The following is a 19013-nucleotide window of genomic DNA, read 5'->3' as shown; positions in this document are numbered from 1 at the left end:
TTTTCTGCCTCTCACCCCACCCCACCAGCGAGCAGGCTGGGGGTGCACAAGGAGCTGGGAAGGGACACAGCCAGGACAGCTGTCCCCAACTGACCAAAGGGCTATTCCATACCATATGACATCATGCTCAGCATATAAAGCTGGGGGAAGAAGAAGGAAAGGGGGGATGTTCGGAGTGATGATGTTTTGTCTTCCCAAGTAACTCTTAGGCGTGATGGAGCCCTGCTTTCCTGGGGATGGCTGAACACCTGCCTGCCAATGGGAAGTAGTGAATGAATTCTTTATTTTGCTTTGCTTGCATGCGCAGCTTTTGCTTTACTTATTAAACCGTCTTTATCTCAACCCACAAGTTTTTTCACTCTTACTCTTCTGATTCTCTCCCCCATTCCACCAGGGGGGAAGTGAGCGAGCGGCTGGGTGGTGCTTAGTTGCCGGCTGGGGTTAAACCACGACAGTGTTGTAGATTCAGACAGGTCTCACGGAGATCAACTATAACGCTTGTCTAAATAACAGAATGGTTTGCGGAATCGGACAGGTATGCTGCATTTATTTATATAAGCTTTTGGAGACCAAGAGGTGAAATTTGGCATATCAAATTGTCAGCACACTGGCAGCTAAACCCCCTTCTGTCTGTTGCAAGGCGTTGTTGGATTTACATGCTTTCTTTTTAGCATGCTCAAGTCCTTCCTCAGCCTTCTGGAGCCCCCATTTTAGCTGCCTGCTATAATGTGAAAAACCACATCTTTAGGTAAGAGGAGCCTTAGCCTCATCGGGTGGAAAGGACATAAAAAGTGTCTGACATTATTAAACTAAGCATCCTTAGTCATCATGTGGCAACAAAGCACATGGAGGAATTAAGTTTTGAAACAAAATAAGGTTAATAAAAGAAATGTTTGAGGTAGGGCATACAAAAGGTACAGGTTATACTAGTTGGAGATGCCTGTAATCTATCAGTGCGCTCAGAAGAAAGGACTGGCTTTCATATTTCTTCAGCTGAAGTAATCAAAAAAGCAGAGCACCAGTCAGTCTTTTACTGGTGCAGTCTAGCTTCAGTAGGCTGGAAAACATACTTGTATCCTAAAGGTGCTGCCCAGTAACTTCTTGTGAAACCATGTTTGCTTAAAGCAGTGAAGGGAACAATGTTGTTTGGGGAAATGCAAAAGTTGGGTGAAAAACCCCCTATATATTGTGTTTCTGGCCCCATTCATTTGTATCTTACCCCTTTTCCGAGTCATAATCTTTATTAACAGTCCAGATGCTAATTTCAGCTGGATAGAAAGAGTTGTCATGGAAAAAGGTGACTCAGGTACAGGATCTGTAAGAGTAAAGACCAGGGCCATGTTGGCCAACACAGTGTCCGAAGTGTGGATAGGCATTGTGCTAGGATTTTCCAAAGCAACCAGTGATTGCTTACCCTCCTCTAAAACAGGTTTACAAAAGGCAGTTCCTGAATATTGTCTGCAATAGGTTGCTCAGCAAGAATAGACAAGTCAGTTTTAGGACATCGTGGCTGCAGATAGAAAACATTGTGTGAGAGTGGAGTAGGTCTGCTTTTAGGGGAGTTGGTGGATATATTGCCATTTACAGTAGTTGATACAGCTGATTACCATGGTTACCACACAGAAGCACTATGCACTTGTTTGTAATTTTGGTTGCATGCTTAGAGAAAGAGAGAGGGAGGGATAAAAAGCGTATTTGAGAAGTGTAGCTTGTACTTAACTCATAGGGGTCTTGTAAGGTTGAATTAGCTAATATTTTCTGCTTTGCTTTGGAGATGTAAAAACTACTTACATTTTATTACTGTTATTTTTTTTTTTTATTTGGATGAATCTTTCTAGGTTTAAGAAGTCACATTTCTTAAATACCTTAACCTTTCAGACCTGTAGGAAGAATTTTATATTACGGGAAAACCTTTGCTCCTAAGGAGAATAGAAGATAGATGATCCAGTAATTAAGGTGCTGAGCTGCACCTTAAAAGATCTCAGTTAAATTCCTGGCTCTGAGAAATCCTTCCTGGTAGTAAGTCACTTTTTTTTAATTAGGACTCAGTTTACCCTCAGTGAAGGGTAATACTTTCCTTTCTCACCTGGTCTACTTAGATTGTAAATTCAGAGACTAGAGACTGCCCTCGACTACCTGTTTGCATCTAGCGTGGCTGTAATAAGAAGCTGGTCCTAACTGTGTCTTGTGTTTCCTTGAATAGCCGTATCAACTACGAACAATTTAAGGATGGGATAACTATTTTCCTTGCGTTGTTTAGGTGTCTTCAGTGGACAGTCAAAAAGGTGAAGGAGATGTCATTGTAAATTAGCTACTTTTTCTGACTTTAGCTGTACAAACATTCATAGTCAACAGACTGCAGTTTTATTACAGAGTCATGAGAGCTATTTTACTCTGGTATCTTTAAATTAACCAAGGTGTTAACTAAGGTAGTAAAGAAAATGTCTCTTTTAAGCTTACTGAAACTCCATGCAGACTGGGAAGGCAGGTCCTCTGCTTGCAAATGCTCATGTAGCAACAGTGTCATCATTCTACGTCAGCTGGATGGCTGGCTCAGTATCCTGATATTTAAGGGTAGATTCCCACTTTAAAACCCTAAGCAAAGTGGAGAAGGGATGTCTCAATTACTCTGATTCATCTTGAAATTGAGAATCAGGAGATTAATGAAAGCTTTAGTAGATGTGAATGGGAAGATAGGTAGCAAAATAAGCTTTTCCTCAATCCTTTTTGTGACAGGGTTATGTTAGAGGGCCACAACCTATTATTCTATCTTGGAGCTGCTGGGCAGGACTGATATGAAACATTGGGAATATAGTCTGTCCAGATTCCAGAGGGCTTGCTTATGCTGAGCTCTGAAAAAGTAAAATATAGGCAGAATATGAGCCAGCAGCTCAGGGTGCAAATTTTAGGCACATGGAATAAACTGGAAAGCATGTGAACTCCCTCTGCCATGCAGAATGGCTAAATATAATGCAGAAATCCAAGCTGAATGCTGGAGGTCTTTTCTTCTTTTTTGTCCTAAGCAGATCACTGGTAAAAATAATTTCTCTGCCACCAGAGAGCTCCTGCAAGAATGTACTCTAAAAGCTGATGGGATGGGCTAGTTGAATATATTATTTCTCAAAACATTTTAAAAAATATGTTTTTATTTGCTTTTGTTAAAGTAATGTTAAAGTAATAAGTGCTTTGTGTCTCTTTGGTATGTAACCTTGCCTCCAAACTGTGCTGACCAGGTCTCCAGAACAAAGAACATTAATACACCCATGTGATCCCTGTGAAAACCACAAATGTATTATCCCTGATGCAAATTATTCCAAAGAAGAAAATCTTTTTTTCTCGTGTTGGTAGGTATAACATTATATATGGCACTTCTAATAAGAGTTTCTAAAATAGCTATGCTGCATAAAAGGTGAGAGGGATGAATAATTAGGTCTAGGCAAAGAAGAAGTATTTCAAAACATTTATCATAGAGCTGCATCACAAGAGAAATGACATCCCAGTTTTAATTTGTCAGTAAACTGGACAACTGGATGCAAAGGGGTCACTCTCACAGAACACAGATAGTCCGGCTGCCTTCCCCTGCACACATGCAATGAAATTTCTTTTCTTCTTTTTTTCTTTCTTCTGCTACAGACACATCTGAGACTTTGTTTCAATTACATTATTTAAAATTAATTGCACTTTTGAAGTTCCGTAGACATGAAGCAGAGGATATTCTGCAAACCCCATGAATGAAGATATTAATAAAGTATTCTGCATAAATATGCCCAGACTTACACTGAGAAGGAAAAGATATTTGATCCGAGAGTTTTCTTGGACTGGAATAAGTGGTCCAGGCCTCTGAGCAGTGGAGTGGTGACTGAGCGGTTGGCTTCAGTGTCTTTAGTTGTATATCAGGAAAGAGGTGACAGAAGGTACTGTAGATCTGAGAGCAGAGAGAGGCTGCTTCGGGTCACATCACCTCTTGTTTTAACTGGAGACTGGTTCTTCTCATTTGCCATTCAAAACTGTGGTTTTATAATAAGTGTCAGGACCTGTGGGTCAGCAGAGCAGTGGAAAGGCTGGCTGTCCCAGCTCAGTATGGCTGCAGCGAGTTCATCGGTGCTTCTTTCTGGCAGCCTGGCTCACCTTGGCCATCAGCTCTCAGCCAGCTGTGCAGTCGGGGCCTTGGGCAGTGGAGGCATGGAGGCAGTTTCAGCTAGTGCTAGGTGTCTACGGTATATTGCCTGTGGTTTAGTCCAAACTATTTCACACCAAGGGCCCTCTTCTAAACACTGAATTAGGTGGACTCTTTCAAAACTTCATGGGTGATAGCCCTGGAAGTAGAAAGTCTTCATGACTCACTGAGTATTGTCTGTGAGGAATGATTGAAGCCATCTACTCACAATCCCACTAATCCCCTGCCATGTATCCGAGATGGGACATCAGAATTCCTCCGACGACTGTATCAAATGCCGCGCTCAAGTCCTGCATGAGGAGTTATTTTTCAGAGTTCCGATAAAGGGAAATGTAGGTTATTATGAGAAATGGATATAAATTTAATAACAAGGTCTGATATAAGCAGGAAGGCTTTTTACATTGTCTGTTCTACTAAGATTACGGACAGCCTCTGTAATGTGATGTGCCAGCAAAGCAGAAAAATGTTTTATGCTATTACAGCCTGGTGTTGGGAGTGTGGATCTTCCCTTTTCAGCGATTCAAGTGTAGTGGAAAGAGATTTGTGTGCAAATAGCAGAAACAAACAAACAAACACAAATTCAATAGCTGAGAAAATCTTTGGATACTATGGCTGTTTTCCTAGAAAAGCTAGTAAAGTGTGTCAAAGTGAATGCTCCAAAAATCTAACTGTCCTTTTAGAGTTAATTCAGGAATTTCACTGATTTAAACAGAAAGCTCTGTAGGTGGGACATGGCCTCTTAATATAGGGCTTGAGCAGTTTGCTACCTGATGCTTTGTGACCATTTGCAGCCTTGAGGAAGTTATTCACAGCAAGAGGAACAGATGCTGTTGGAGTTTTGTACAATTGGGCATTTTGAGGAAGAACTGCTGTTGAAGTCAGAGAGAATAGCACTTCTTTTGTGAAAAGGCTGGTTTACATTTAAGTCAGTAACCGTTGCATTGACGATTGCTACAGAACATAGATGTAGCAGTTATGCTGAGTGTAGAATTAATTAGCAAGTTTTCAAGGTTATGAGGTATCGAACCAGTGTTTCTGGTTTAAATTCAATGGATTCTACAGCAGAACACAGCTGGGTTATATGCAGAAATGAATCAACCTTAAGAACATCACAAAAAATGATGACCAGGTTTCAAGCAAAGAGATCAGCTGGGAAACACTTGATAAATGCGTGGAGAGCCTTCCATTGCTGTTGTACAGTGAATTGCTTTTTGTTACTGTCTGAATGAAACAATGGCAGAACATTATGCAGTTTCACAGCAAAGGAACATCCCAAGGTATCTCAAAAGAATGTGAAGACAACAAGGTGAAGAACCCACCACTGAGAGCTGGCAGCACTGTTTCTTCAACTGGTTGTCTGTGATTATGTCACGGTCTCTTTCAGCAGGACCCATTTTTCGGAGTGTGCAAGAAACGGCACACAGGTCACTGAATCAAGGAGTCTGGTCCGTGTGATTATCCTCAGTGCTCAGGGTAAGGTCCCCATCTCATTTACTGAACACTAGTCAAATCTTGTTTTGAACAGAATATTTTCCCTGCCTTGTAGAGCGATGCTTGTCACCATGGTGTCTGAGTGCCTGATGTATGTTGACAATTTTACCCTTTCCATGTCCCAGCAAGCGCAAGATGTGGTATTAAGAGTATTTCATATACGAAGGACACAGATATAGAGAAATGAAGTGATTTATGTGGGTCCATGCAGGAAGTCTACAACAGAGTTGGAAAAAATGCCACCATGGCTGTGCTTACATTAGCAAGTACTAGGGCACTTGTAGAAGGGGGGCTGTAACACTGAGAGGAGTGGTGCTGAAAACCTCTGGCATCCACACTAAATTTGTTTTGGAGGCTTTACTTCAGACTGGGTCTGCTCTCATCCAGGGAAATGAACTCCTGTTGGCAGCTGGAATGCATCAGGGGTGCATCTGCAGCACATCCTTTGGTTTAATTTAACCCCCAAAGAGTCTAGTTTGCCTACTCTGAAACCACTCATGGTACGAGCCTACAGGTGATGATCAGAAGACTGGCTCCTAGCACACAGTCCTGACCGTAGTGAAAGTACTGCTGTAGAAACACCCTCTGTCTCCTTCCACGCTCAATTCCTCTACAGTATTTAAGATGAATCCCAGGAGGCACTTCCTACAGTATCTCTGACATCGCGTGTAAAACCAGGCAATTACTTGCAGATTATTGATACTGTCCTTGGCTCACTTTTCTCATTTAAAACCTTCCTCTCAGCAAGCTCACTGCCTCACATGGCTTCAGCGATCTGCTTTGCATCAATGACTTACAAATCTACCTGTTCTCTCCTGACCTCCCTGCCTCCATCAAGTCCAGCAGCTTGTCGTGTTTCTCTCTAAAATTTCCCTCTGAATGTCTTGCCCTCCATTTAAACTTCACATGGCAAAAACATCATAGCTCAGTGAGCTGCTTGAAGTCATTACAGCAGGAGCCCAGACAGCCATTAAACATAATAAAATTTTACATATGTCTTAGGTTAGTGGTAGAAAGAAAAATGTTTCAGCTAATTGAGCTAATTTTTTATTAGGTATTTTATTTCAGTATTGTATTAAATAAGTGTACTTCAGTAACTGTACTTCGAGTGTTTTATAAATGATAGAACAAAGTTTATCTGATATAATGTTTAGTTCAGCTTTTGAAATAAATTTCTCAGGCATCACAGAGGGCAAACATCCATTCTCATGCTTGTGGATCCCTCTGTCATGTTTGACACTGTTGGCCACAAGCTACATTTGCTTGTCTCAGGGAGGCCGTGAGCCCCAGGGTAATGAGCTTAAATGGAGTGAGACCTCCTTCAAGGCATAGTTGCAGCAGGCAATGATAGCAAACAGCACTGTTGTCAGGAGACCTCTCACTGATACGATCCCACACAGATTCCCCTCTCTCTATAGAGGTATTCAATATATGAGTCAGTAGGATGTAGGAATCTCTGAATCTGGGATCTGGGATGGCTAAATCAAGAAAGGGTTAACAAGAAACAAGAAAACAAGAAAGAGTTCTTCCGGTATGTAAGTTGCAAGCAGAAACAGAAGGAAAACATAGGCCCACTGTTAAACAGTAGAGGTGAATCAGTCACCAACAATGCTGAAAAGGCAGAGGTTCTCAACACCTTCTTCACCTCTGTTGGATCCCAGCCATTGGGAACGAAAATCTAGGAGGATCCAAACATAGACCCACCATCAGTGATGAAGGAGTTAGTATGTGAATTACTACAGGAGCTTGACCCCTACAAATCGATGGGCCCTGATGCCATCCACTCGAGGGTGTTGAGAGAGCTGGCTGATGTCATTGCGGGGCCACTCTCTATAATCTTCGAGAAGTCGTGGAGATTGGGGGATGTCCCAGAGGACGGGAGGAAGGCAAATGTTACCCTTATCTACAAGAAGCGCTCAAGGAAGGTTCCAGGTAATTATAGGCCCATCAGTCTTACTTCAATCCCCGGGAAAGTCATGGAACGGATCCTCCTGGGGGCCATCATGAGTCGAATGAAGGCAACACAGCTTCACCAAGGGCAGGTCGTGCCTGACAGATCTGGTGGCTTTCTATGATAAAGTGACCTGCTCGGTTGACATGGGGCAAGCAGGTGACGTTGTCTACTTGGACTTCTCCAAGGCTTTTGATATGGTTCCCCACGGCCTCCTCCTGGAGAAGTTGATGCATTATGGCCTGGACAAGTGGTCTGTGCAGTGAGTGAGGAATTGACTGATGGGCTGCACCCAAAGGGTAGTGGTAAATGGCTCTTTTTCAAACTGGCAACCCGGCACAATCCCCCGGGGATCGATATTGGGCCCTACGCTATTCAATATCTTCATAAGTGATCTGGATGATGGGATCAAGTGTAGCTTGATGAAGTTTGCTGATGACACCAAACTGAGTGGGGAAGTAAACACTCTGGAAGGGAGGGCCACCCTGCAGGAAGATCTGGATAGGCTGGAAGAGTGGGCTAACAAGAACCTTATGAAGTTTAACAAAGACAAGTGTAAGGTCTCGCACCTGGGAAAACATAATCCAGGAGTGCAGCTCAGACTGGGATCCACCTGGCTAGAGAGCAGCTCCGTGGAAGGGGACCTGGGGGTTCTGGTGGACAGGAAGCTCAACATGAGTGAACAGTGTGCTGCTGTGGCCAAGAAGGCCGATAGGATGCTGGGTTGCATCAACAAGGGCAGCACCAGCAGAGAGAAAGAAGTCATCACCCTGCTCTACTCAGCGCTTGTCAGGCCACACCTGGAATACTGTGTACAGTTCTGGTCCCCGTTATACAAAAAAGATGTGGAGAGGCTGGAGGGGGTCCAGAGAAGGGCCACCAACATGATGAAGGGTCTGGGAAGCTTGCTGTATGAGGATAAGCTGAGAGAGCTGGGTTTGTTCAGCCTTGAGAAAAGGAGGCTTAGAGGTAATCTCATCACCATGCACCAGTACTTAAAGGGGAGCTACAAAGAAGATGGAGACTCCTTTTTTACAAGGAGTCACATGGTGAGGACAAGGGGCAATGGGTACAAGTTACTCCCAGGGAGATTCTGATTGGACATGAGAGGTAGATTTTTCACAATGAGAACAGTCAATCATTGGAATAATCTCCCCAGGGAAGTGGTTGACTCCATTATGCTGACCATGTTTAAGACTCAGCTGGACATGGTGCTGGGCTATCTTGTCTAGATTGTGCTAGAAACGTTGGACCAGACGATCCTTGAGGTCCCTTCCAACCTGGTATTCTATGATTCTATGATAAATCCTTGTCCCTGCAATGCTGGCCAAGATTGTCTTGCCATAAAAAGGCTGCTCATACCTTTTGACCAGAAGGCAGGGCCGTTCAATGACTCAAACGGTGTTATATACCTTGATGTTGTCAATAGTAAGAGACGTGTCTGGGTCAATGACGGCTGTTCTGTGATGCACGATTAGCCTGAAATGGAGATCAGAGAGGAGGAAAGGACACAGAAGAGGTATACTATGTCGTGCGGCAGCAGCTACACACGACCGCCCAACTCGTCTGCTTCATTAGGAAACCCTGCCAGAACCTCCCTGACCCACCTCCGCAGCTGCCTGTACTGGGAGCTGTGCAGAAGATGTTGTATTTGAGGAATTAGTGATCTCAAACATGCCTTGTTTGCTCTATTGGCCATTGCATTTAGGGCTTGAGAAGCCCATATGTTATTAATATAATCTGTAAGTTATATCGTAACTTACAGAATGGAAAGGAAAACTCTGAAAGAAAAACTACAGAAAGGAAAACTCTGTGTGGATCAAGGGGTGGAATGTATTGATCTTGACCAGGAGACCATTGCACATTGAGGAGTTGGTGATGCACATAGCAGTTAACCTGAGCAGCCTGTGCCATGCTGTGCTCTGCTGCATGTCCAGCATGGCCTTCAGGCTGTGTTGTGTTGCACAAACCCCCTGACCGCAGGAAAATCTCAGCCAGCTCATTGTAAGAGTGATCCGGCAGGCAGCTCCCACTCAGTGCTGGTGATTACACTGCCTGCGTGGCCTTGCCTTTATCTAAAATTGCAGCAAGAAGTTGTCATGAGAACATCCGTTGTGAATAGAGTTGTTTTATTGTAAGAAAATTATATATTAGCTCGAATGACCAAAAAGGAGATATTTCTCTCCCTGGACAGGATCTGCTCTGCACGGTGTGCCATGGGAAAATCCATCCGGGGTCCATGAGATGCTGCACGAACATGGAGGTGCCACTGTCTGAAGGGATGTAAGATTTACTTGCTGTCTACATTCCTCTTCTTATTCTGTCCTATTAAAACAGTTATCAGTCTGCCTTACCCAGCAGCTTGAACATCACAGAAGAACTTTCGCCCACATCGTGCAGTGGCAGGGTTGTCAGTTTTGGATGACTTCTAGAATGAAAGATTTCGGGCAATCTTCCCCCGTTTCTGGGTAAAATGTCCCTAGACCCTCACAACATGGCCAATTAAAACTGAAGTTGGGGTTTCACTTTGCCTCATGAGGCAGCATGGGGTGCTGCTCTCCACCAGTGCCCAGGAGACTTACCTTGCCCAGCCATGCTGGGCAATGCATGTCTCCGGGTACTTTTGTTTGTCAATCCCACAACCTACTGGTCTTTACCTCAGCAAGAGAATATCTGCTGCGATTAGTAAGGAGCAGAGCGGAGAAATCTCTGATTTGGCAGAAGTCCCCCTTGATTGATTTCCAGATCACACAAGATAACCAGCTGCCAAGCCTCGGGAGCACTCCAAGTAAGCATTCACATAAGCAGACACCACACGTTTGACAGATGTTAGTCACATTGCTTAATGCTCCATTGGATGCTACAGATGTGAGCATGGTATAAGAACCTACAGAGGAAAGAAGGGGGATAGAAAAAAAAACACCAAATGACAATTTCCCTGAAGAGATCATTTCCACACTTCCTCTCTAGATTCTCAATGCAAGTTCTGTTGTATAATTAATAGCATATCACCTTTATTCCCATACCAGTCTTATGCCTTACAGGCTGTCATCTGAAAACACAGGCATAGATTTTGTGCTGTGCCAGATTTCAGCTAGCAAAAGGTTATGGGAGAATGTTATAACAGAGTCATTTATAGAATTTTAATTTCAGATTATTAACATATATATATATATATAGGCATAGGTTAAGTCGACCCATAGTCCTATCTAACCTTTGCCTGCTAGAGACACCCAAAGTACTTTCCCTAAGCTGCAGGTAGGAAGGTGGAGGAAGGCAGGAGCAGCACATATCTACTTTGGTTAGCAGAGTTATATGGCAAGACGGCTCGGCTGCAGGAGGTGGATCTTTACCAGTATCCTGTCCTGGGATTTCTCTTAAGATCCACACCACAATTTATATTCCTAAAGTCATGAGAAATAACATCTTTCCTGAAACCAGACCTTTGCTTTCCCCAGTTGTACTTGCCATACTTCAAAACGTGCATGAGCTGTGAACCCTGTCATCAGGACGGAGCTTTCAGCTGTGGGAATCCAGCAGCCTCCTGCATCCTTTTCCTTATAAGCTCAGAACGAGGGCTGTAACAACGTAGTCCGAAATGTCTGGAAGAAAGGATGTCTGATGTTGCATGCTCAGAAGATTTACAGGTTTGGAAACATAAATTCAGTTGTACAGATATTTCTTGGTCCTGAACATATCCCTAAATGTTTTTACCTCGTACCATCATTACTGTGAAATCTCACTGTTAAATATTTTGTTCTGTTATCTGTGTTACATAAGGCTCTGAAATAAGATCTCGAACAATTTAGCTTGCTTGTGTGTACAGAGCAGTAAACAGATACAAATTCAAAAGGAAAAGGAGAAAAAAAATGCCCTCGAGAAAAGTATGAATGAGCTTGAAAAGGGCAAATAAAACAGCAGAGACATTTATATTGGTCTCTCCTACTGCTCTGAACAAAACAATTATGAGATAAGAGAGGCAAGAATGGGAGGAAATTCTTTCATTTTTCACGTTGGAAGTCTAAAGGATCCAACAGCCTGTTTATGAAGAGCAATAAAGAAGATGCATGAACTCGGTAAAGATGTTGTTACAAATATATCGCCCTGTTTGGAAAGGCCAGGAGTTTGGGGTTTTGGGGGGCTTTTCTGGTTTTTGGTAGTGTTGTTGCTTTTTATATAGAGCTATCAGCTAAGTTTTTAAGAGTGGAATTTTTTTTGTCAAGAGAGCAATAACTGACAAGAATGGTTTGTTATAACTAGCAGAGAGGACTAATGCTTTTATTTAGGATTTGGAAATGGTATGAAAAAAAGGCAGATGGGAACCTGAATTTAATGAAGCTTAAATAAGCAAATATATCATTGGCGAGCTTTTAAACAAACTTAAAAGCAACTATTCCTTGTTCCTAATTTGAAGCTTTAAAAAACAGAATGCATTTGCCTGATACAATGATGCTAAAAATGGTGGCTGATGTTCCAAAGGGAGATTTATTACTTTTTTTGCTTTCCAGCCTGAAATGTGTGTTCTCTTGAAATGGTGCATGGAAGCTCATCTTTCTGCCAGTTAAGGGATGATGTTCACAGCATTACGGCACTTAAAAAGCAATAAAATTAATGTATGTATATTTTTTCCCTGAATTTTCCATCTCTTGTATAAAGAAAAAAAATAACGTATTCCAATACAGGAATGTGAATATGTTACTAGCCTAGTAGTGACCGTATTATCCTGTGGAAGAAAATCCAGGCTTAGGAACAACCGTAAGGTCTCCGCAACTCTTCCACTGTTCCCCCTACCAAGAAACTTTTTTTCTTAGCAAAATCTAGCAGTCTGAGTGAAGTGTGTGCTGCAATAACTTTTACTAGTGCTGTATTCCCCTATCATAATTAGACATCAAAAAACGTTTAGACCAGAAATCTCTCCAAGTCAAGAAATCAAAAATTAAGTAATTCCATAATCTTTTAAAATTATTATTAGTGTAATAACCCCCTCTGGGGATTCACTACTGTAGCAAAGCCTGTGATTAAGGTTGCTCAGCCCTTATCATTGTTGAATTCTGTTTTCAGTGGTTTATAACTTTGCCAGACTGTAATAATTTGGATTAAAACTTTCCCAAAATGTGAAAAGCATCTGTGTTTAGCTAAATATTTTAGGACGCTTTCAAGAAAAATGAATCAGCACTTTTCAAAACTGGGTCAGGGAAAATATGTTTTTCTGCCAATATTAAAACAAAAATCTTACAGTTGTTTTATTAACAAGATTTTGCCTGTTCTGCTTTTAACTGTTATTTCAGGCAGGGACTTGAAATTTGGCAGGTGGATTGCCTGTGTGTCAGGGAAGTGCTGGCCTTGCACACAGCTACCTCCATTTAGCCAAACTGTTAGTCTCTGAAACATCTTTATATGCTTTTTTGGTCACTGGAGGGTTATTCTAGGTCCTAAAGGCTTCAAATCCAGTGAGAACCCTGAGAAGGTGAGACAAGCTGGGCACTGCTGCAGCGCGAATGGCTGGGACGTGAAGCGCAACAGGAGGAGGAAAATGGACGTGGCCATAGTGACTGGGATCAGGAGCTCAGAGGTGGGTCTGTAGTTTGGAGGTGGAGGAAAAAAGTGGAAAAATCCTGGTAAAGAACTGGGGGAAGATCTGTGAACAGTACCTGGAATCAGTAGAGGAGCCCTGGGGCTGGTATTTGCACAAGGACAGACTGTAGCTACACCTGAATTAGTAAGACAGCATGAGCGCACATGTCCCAGCACTGGACTACTATAGTTTGTTTTGTTATATTTGTTATATATATTTGTTGTTACAGTTTTGACCTGCTTAAATCATCACACTCCCGAATGGTGCTCAGGCATGGTCCTGGCATTAGCATGTGTCAGGGACTATTTGCAAGAGGCGGTTTAGGTGTAGGCTCTCTGTTTTAGGGTGATGGGGAAGGCTAGCTGTTTTGAAATGAACCATCCCATTCCAGCTGGCTTTAGTTGTAAATCACATTGGAAAAATACCCATTTATTTCTCCGATCCGCACCCAGAGGATGAAAAACAGTGGCTACTGTCAGCTACTCTCTTAACTCTGCTGGCAGGCTCTGTAGAGCAATCTAGATGTTTCTGTAGGCTGGGAGAGAGTGCAGGAGGCAATGTGATGCTATGTTATTTTACAGTTCTTTTAAAGACTCAAGTTCATAAATGCTTTAGAAGTTACATATGAAAAAAAAAAACCACAGCAAAAGAATATTTGGGCGCAAAAGGGAGGTGATGTGGCATGAGAGAATGGAAGAGGCTGTGTCACGCCAGACTGTTTGGTATGGCTCTGACTCTCTTCCCTCTGCAGTTAAGTCAGGGCTGCCCTAGGACAGCAGAGTTAAGCCAACACTTGCATTTTTTCAAGCTGCAGACCTCAGGAGACATCCCATTAGGGAGTGTCAGCTACCAGCTCTTCGCTCTGAGACCAGACCTGGGCCCAGACAGTTCAGGCTCTGAGTGAATGGACTACAAATGGGTGGCCAATAAGTGAGAAAGTGGGTTGGTACTTGGGTACTAACTGTCTTGGCATCTTCCTCTGTGAAGCCCGTCCCCAGGCTTGACATAGATCTACAAACAATCGTGTACCTACATGTAAATAACGTAGTTGGGAAGTGACCCCAGGAGTCGCTGCCCTAGGAATCTCTTGGCTCATTATGTTATTGAAAGGCCAACTCTGAGGAGAGAAATTATATTTAAAATTCCCTGAGCAGTCCAAATGGATGCTCATCTACTTTAAGGAGAACTAGCTTTAAGTCCCAAAGAGGTGATGGCCCAGGGTGGATGGGGTGGTGTGAATCAGTACTTTGTAAATATCTGTAACTACAAGGTGTTTGCACATAGAAGCTTGTGAAGCCAGAGATGGACTTTAGCTTGCTTAAAGACAAATTAGTTGTTTCTTTTCCTTTACAAAAATCCTGGCAGATATTCCAGTCAAATCCTGGGGTAATCTGTTCCTGGTATGCCCAAAGACAGAGCCTTTTCCAGTTTGCTGGGTAGGACTATCTTGCAGATGGTTTATGACAAAATTTCTTGTGATCCCCAAGAACAGTGTACAGTCAAATGAAAGCTGACACAGGAGATGAAACAAGGAGGCAGGAGCAGAGAGTCTTGACCTTGTTTCTTGCAGTGATGGGTGAAACTGAAAAGTTTTGGATAGCAGGTCTACACTCCAAGAGGAAAGACCTTACCTCTCCTATGCTTTCTTAAGGTGTTTGTGAGCAGGCTGACATTGTTGTGGATAAGGCCAAAATATAAGCAAAGCAAAGGAAATACTTTTATTTTCTGTGATGATTATATAGGTCGTCTTATTTCCAATAAAGTAGAACAACAGCAACATAGATACAGAATGGTTTGCGTATTGATAATACATGTGTGCTAGAAATGCTAGTATTGCCTTGGGTTGATTATACCTATAGGTGGGGTTTACCTCTCCTCTGACAAAGCAGGGACAACAATGTCATTCCCATCTGTTGTTTTACCTATTTGGATTTTTAATTGTAAATTATTAACTCAGATATTGGCTGCTTGATGTGTGTGCGCATGCACATGCATGTATGAACACATCTGACCATCTTTTGCATCAAATCAGAAATCATAAATCTTCTGTATTATTTATGACTAAAGTACAGTAGCAATATTTTTAGAAGTGTGGTTGTGCATAGAAAGGACTACAGTGCCAAAAGTGACAGCAGAAGAATTAATGCTTTCTCCAGGCCCTTTTTCTCTTAGAAATGATTGACAAAGTAATTTTCTTCTTGTACTTTAATAAAAGTGTATACATTATACACACCAATAAATCCTCACTGGGCCAATTACACATCATACGACTTATCTTGTCACAGCACCTAATATCCAAACAATAAATTAAAAGGTATGCTTTATATGCAGATTTGCATATGAGGATGTTTTCCAGTCCCCAAACTCAATTGTCTTATGAACACTACAGCATACAAGAAAAAGAAACAAGCTGGCTAGGATTTGTGACTAATAAATCCTGCCTGGTGGAACAAACTACATCTGTATGACTTACAAGAGTGTGCTGTATAAGTAACATTTGTTTTACATATTGAAATTATATTGGGAGATGAAATACTGAACAAATATTGAAGTGCTTCCTTTCACACAAGATACTCTGCACACATGCAAAGACATATTAGCTATATATATGCAACACAATATATTTGGTTCCTATTCATACCGCTTTGCAATGTAAAGGGACCTTTCTACAAATGAGAATCTCACTTGTTTTTCATTTCCAAGTGAGGAATTTAATGGAAGGTGGAAATTTCAAAATTTGCATGCATCCTGGTGGTGCCTGCTGGGCTTTTGAAAAGCTTTGATTAGATCTGAATGCATGGTTTCTAACAACGTTTCTGGTCTAAACGCACAGACATGGCTGTGGATTTTCCTCAATGAGGGCTATCAGATGGGTTTGTCTAAAACTAGACTGTTTAATAGTATGGAGGCAAAAAGAGTGGCATTTGTCTTTATTTCCATTGTCTTAAAGTACATTCATTCATAGCATCTAGTGCAACATGTGCAGCATTCCTCCCATTTTCTGGTGTGGGGTGACCCATGCATTGTGGAGAGCAGCTTCACTGGAGGAGCGACCTCCCCGTGGACATGCAGAGGTGATGGATTAGGTCATGGTTCTGCATCTCCAGCAGGCTTGGGTACTGCAAGTGCCTGAGGGGAAGCAAACTGTTCAAAATAATAGAGCTGAGATGGTTGTGCTGGAGGGAAACAGGGAAAAGATTCTGGCCTTTGAAACACAGTCCATTTCTCGTTATGCTCCTGGGCAGTGAATCATCCTGCTGTGCCCTCCTCTGAGCTCCTGGAGAAGCCACAGTTTAGCCCTTTGTGAGTCTATGAATAGAATTACCCACTTTGTTGAACTCATGTTGCTCAGGATAGCTTGCCTGAAAATCAATAAGTTGTTGGCCAGGTTTTTAGCATATGCAAGATATTATTATGGAAATATGTGCACATTTGGTATTGGAGAGTGTCTAGACTTTGCTGAGGGAACTGAAATTGTATAGCATGTAGAAGCCCAGCTAGTACACCCTCCTCCAAATACATCAATAATCACCCTAGAGGCAGGCCACAACAAATTAGTCTTCTTATTCTCGCCCCTTTAATTGATACAGTCTGCTAGTTCAGACTCAAAATGTGTTTAAATTACAGTGCCTTTCAATTGTTTTAGACTGGTAAGATATGTTCTTCTGGGTCTAAATATTTTATTTAAACTACTGCTTTCACAGAAACAACAGTAGGCCCTAAACATTTCAGTGCAGGAGGACCTAGAAATAATTAGTTAAAATTAATTGCTCTAACCTGGGCACTTAGTAGCCCAACATTTAGTTGTTTCACCAAAACTGCAACAACTACAGGCTGAGCCTGAGGGATGCATATAAGACCTTGCCTTTCATGGAGCATGGATCAGCATTGCTTGAGCTCCATTTTCACAAAGCCAGCAAAGGGAACTGTGATCAACTAATATATTTGCTCCATAGACTAGTGCAAGGGAATATGTGATGCTGGTGCTCAAAGAAGGAAATAAACAAATGAGGATTTTTTGCTTTATGTGCCATTAAGGAGAAGAAGAAATGGAAAGGAAAAACATTAACAAAACCCAGTCTTTTTGCAAGCATTTTAAAGGGTGGTGGTGTTTCTACCTAACTTTGGACACCAATTTTTGGAGTTTAAGTTAGGAGATGAATATCATAAGCGTCTTTTGCTGGTCAGTAGAGAGTTAGAAACTCCTTCAAAGGATGAATCAACACAGCAGCTGCTTTGAGATGGTCATCAGAAGAGCCAGTCTTTCTCCAGCATCAATAGTGAGAGGCTAGGATGACCAGCCTTCTAGCTTGGGCACCTCCAGCAAGGTGTCTAACTTCATACTGGGTGAATATCACCAAAGACTTCAAGTGTTTAAGGCCAAGCTTAAAGAGGAGCTACAAACCCGCATTTTCCATTTGTAATGACAGCCCCTGGATCACAGAACAATAATCCCTGTCAGATCATGCAGACACTAATTTATGACATGTTAGCTTCCAACATTTAATTGAGGGTAGTAAATAGAGATAAGTGCGTTGCTAACTCTGCAGTGTGTCACTTTCTTATTGCACCATTGACTTCAACAAGCAGTCAGCACAGGCTGTTACAATGGTGGTGAAATCTCATTCTATTGCACTTTGGCAAGGACAATGTATTTTTGTTTATCATGGGGGCATTATAGAATTTATGATGTCTTTTGCTCTTCATTTTCTTGCTTTTAAGGTTTGATATTTTTAGCCAGGTTTCCTAAGGAAACAAGGTTTATGCCATCATGCTGTCTGTCAGCTCCCTCCTTATAACTTCTGAACCTGGGGGACAATTTCAGCTCTATTTGGCAGAGGAGTAAAGATTTCAAAGATATTACATTCCCACAAGTTTTGTGAAAATCAACAGCTTGGTAGATGAGAGAATATATCATTGCTCCAGCTGAAGCCCTGTCAAGGACAGTTCAAACCTTATTTATTCTGTTTGGCAATGGCCACCTGGCCAGTCCCCGTGCAGCGGCTGGTCAGCATTAAGTAGTGCTCAGCTAACTGCAGCCCAAGTCGTCTTTCACCCATTTAGCAAGCAAAGTGGAGAAAGAGAGTCTGGAAGTGGCTTTGGGAAGTTGAGAGGGATTTTATGCCATAAGGAATGGTGGGGAGTTGTAATAGTGGTAGTGGTACGCTTCAGAAGATGGGGAGAAACTGCAAATATTCCGATGGGGGGGATTTTGGAAACGAGACACAATGAAATTCTTTTTTCACCAAACAACTTCTCCTTTAGTGTTTTGTTTTGTGTAATTAACTGAAGATATAATAAATATCCTGATGGCTTAAAAATGGGGGTAGAAAGGACAACCACTGAAATAGAATGAGATGCAAACACACCTCTGTGTTTGTAAAAAAATGTCTTTAAGAGTGCATTGCAAACAAATTCATATAATGAGTCAATGATCTACTGGTCTATCATCTTTTCTTTACCCATAGATGGAATTAATTAGCAAATGATCCATATGGAAACTATTTCCTATTAGGCTTTGCTTATTCTTTAGCCTCCAGTAATGTTCTTCAATAAGTTTTCTAACAGTGACCTGGTAGGATCAGAGGAACAGCAGCACAGAACCTGTTAAATTATTAGTCTGTTCCAGTCTCCAAAAGTCATCATAATGAGATACATCTAGGGAGGGTGCAACTAATCTCCTAATGAATAACTGTAACAACCAGACCTTTGGGGAGATTTCTTCTTAACCCCAAACAGTCAGCAATATGCTTGTACCCTGCAGCAAGAGGGCTTATGTCCATAATGAATCTATTTTTCAGTCATTTAGCTATGGACAG

General features: G+C 42.0%; 1 long non-coding RNA gene across 2 annotated transcripts in view; it reads left to right on the top strand.

Moving 5' to 3' along the window:
- Positions 1–437: 437 nt before the first annotated feature.
- The window catches only part of LOC148053491 (uncharacterized), a 34663-nt gene continuing 16087 nt past the window's right edge, over positions 438–19013 (top strand). The window contains exons 1-8 of one of the 2 annotated variants that reach the window (XR_015708785.1): positions 438–535; positions 1879–2019; positions 3234–3344; positions 5562–5650; positions 9814–9902; positions 11078–11266; positions 12128–12232; positions 13049–13191. This is a non-coding gene — a long non-coding RNA (uncharacterized LOC148053491). Of the gene's footprint in view, positions 536–1878; positions 2020–2216; positions 2286–3233; positions 3345–5561; positions 5651–9813; positions 9903–11077; positions 11267–12127; positions 12233–13048; positions 13192–19013 lie in introns of those variants that run through there. The other variant, XR_015708786.1, reaches the window with a different exon arrangement.

This window comes from Nipponia nippon, unplaced genomic scaffold (assembly GCF_047370975.1).
Source record: "Nipponia nippon isolate SJK-2023a ecotype South Korea unplaced genomic scaffold, ASM4737097v1 scaffold_4, whole genome shotgun sequence".
NCBI lineage: Eukaryota > Metazoa > Chordata > Aves > Pelecaniformes > Threskiornithidae > Nipponia > Nipponia nippon.
The sequence above is the reverse complement of the archived record's forward strand: the minus strand, read 5'-3'. Positions and strand labels throughout refer to the sequence as shown.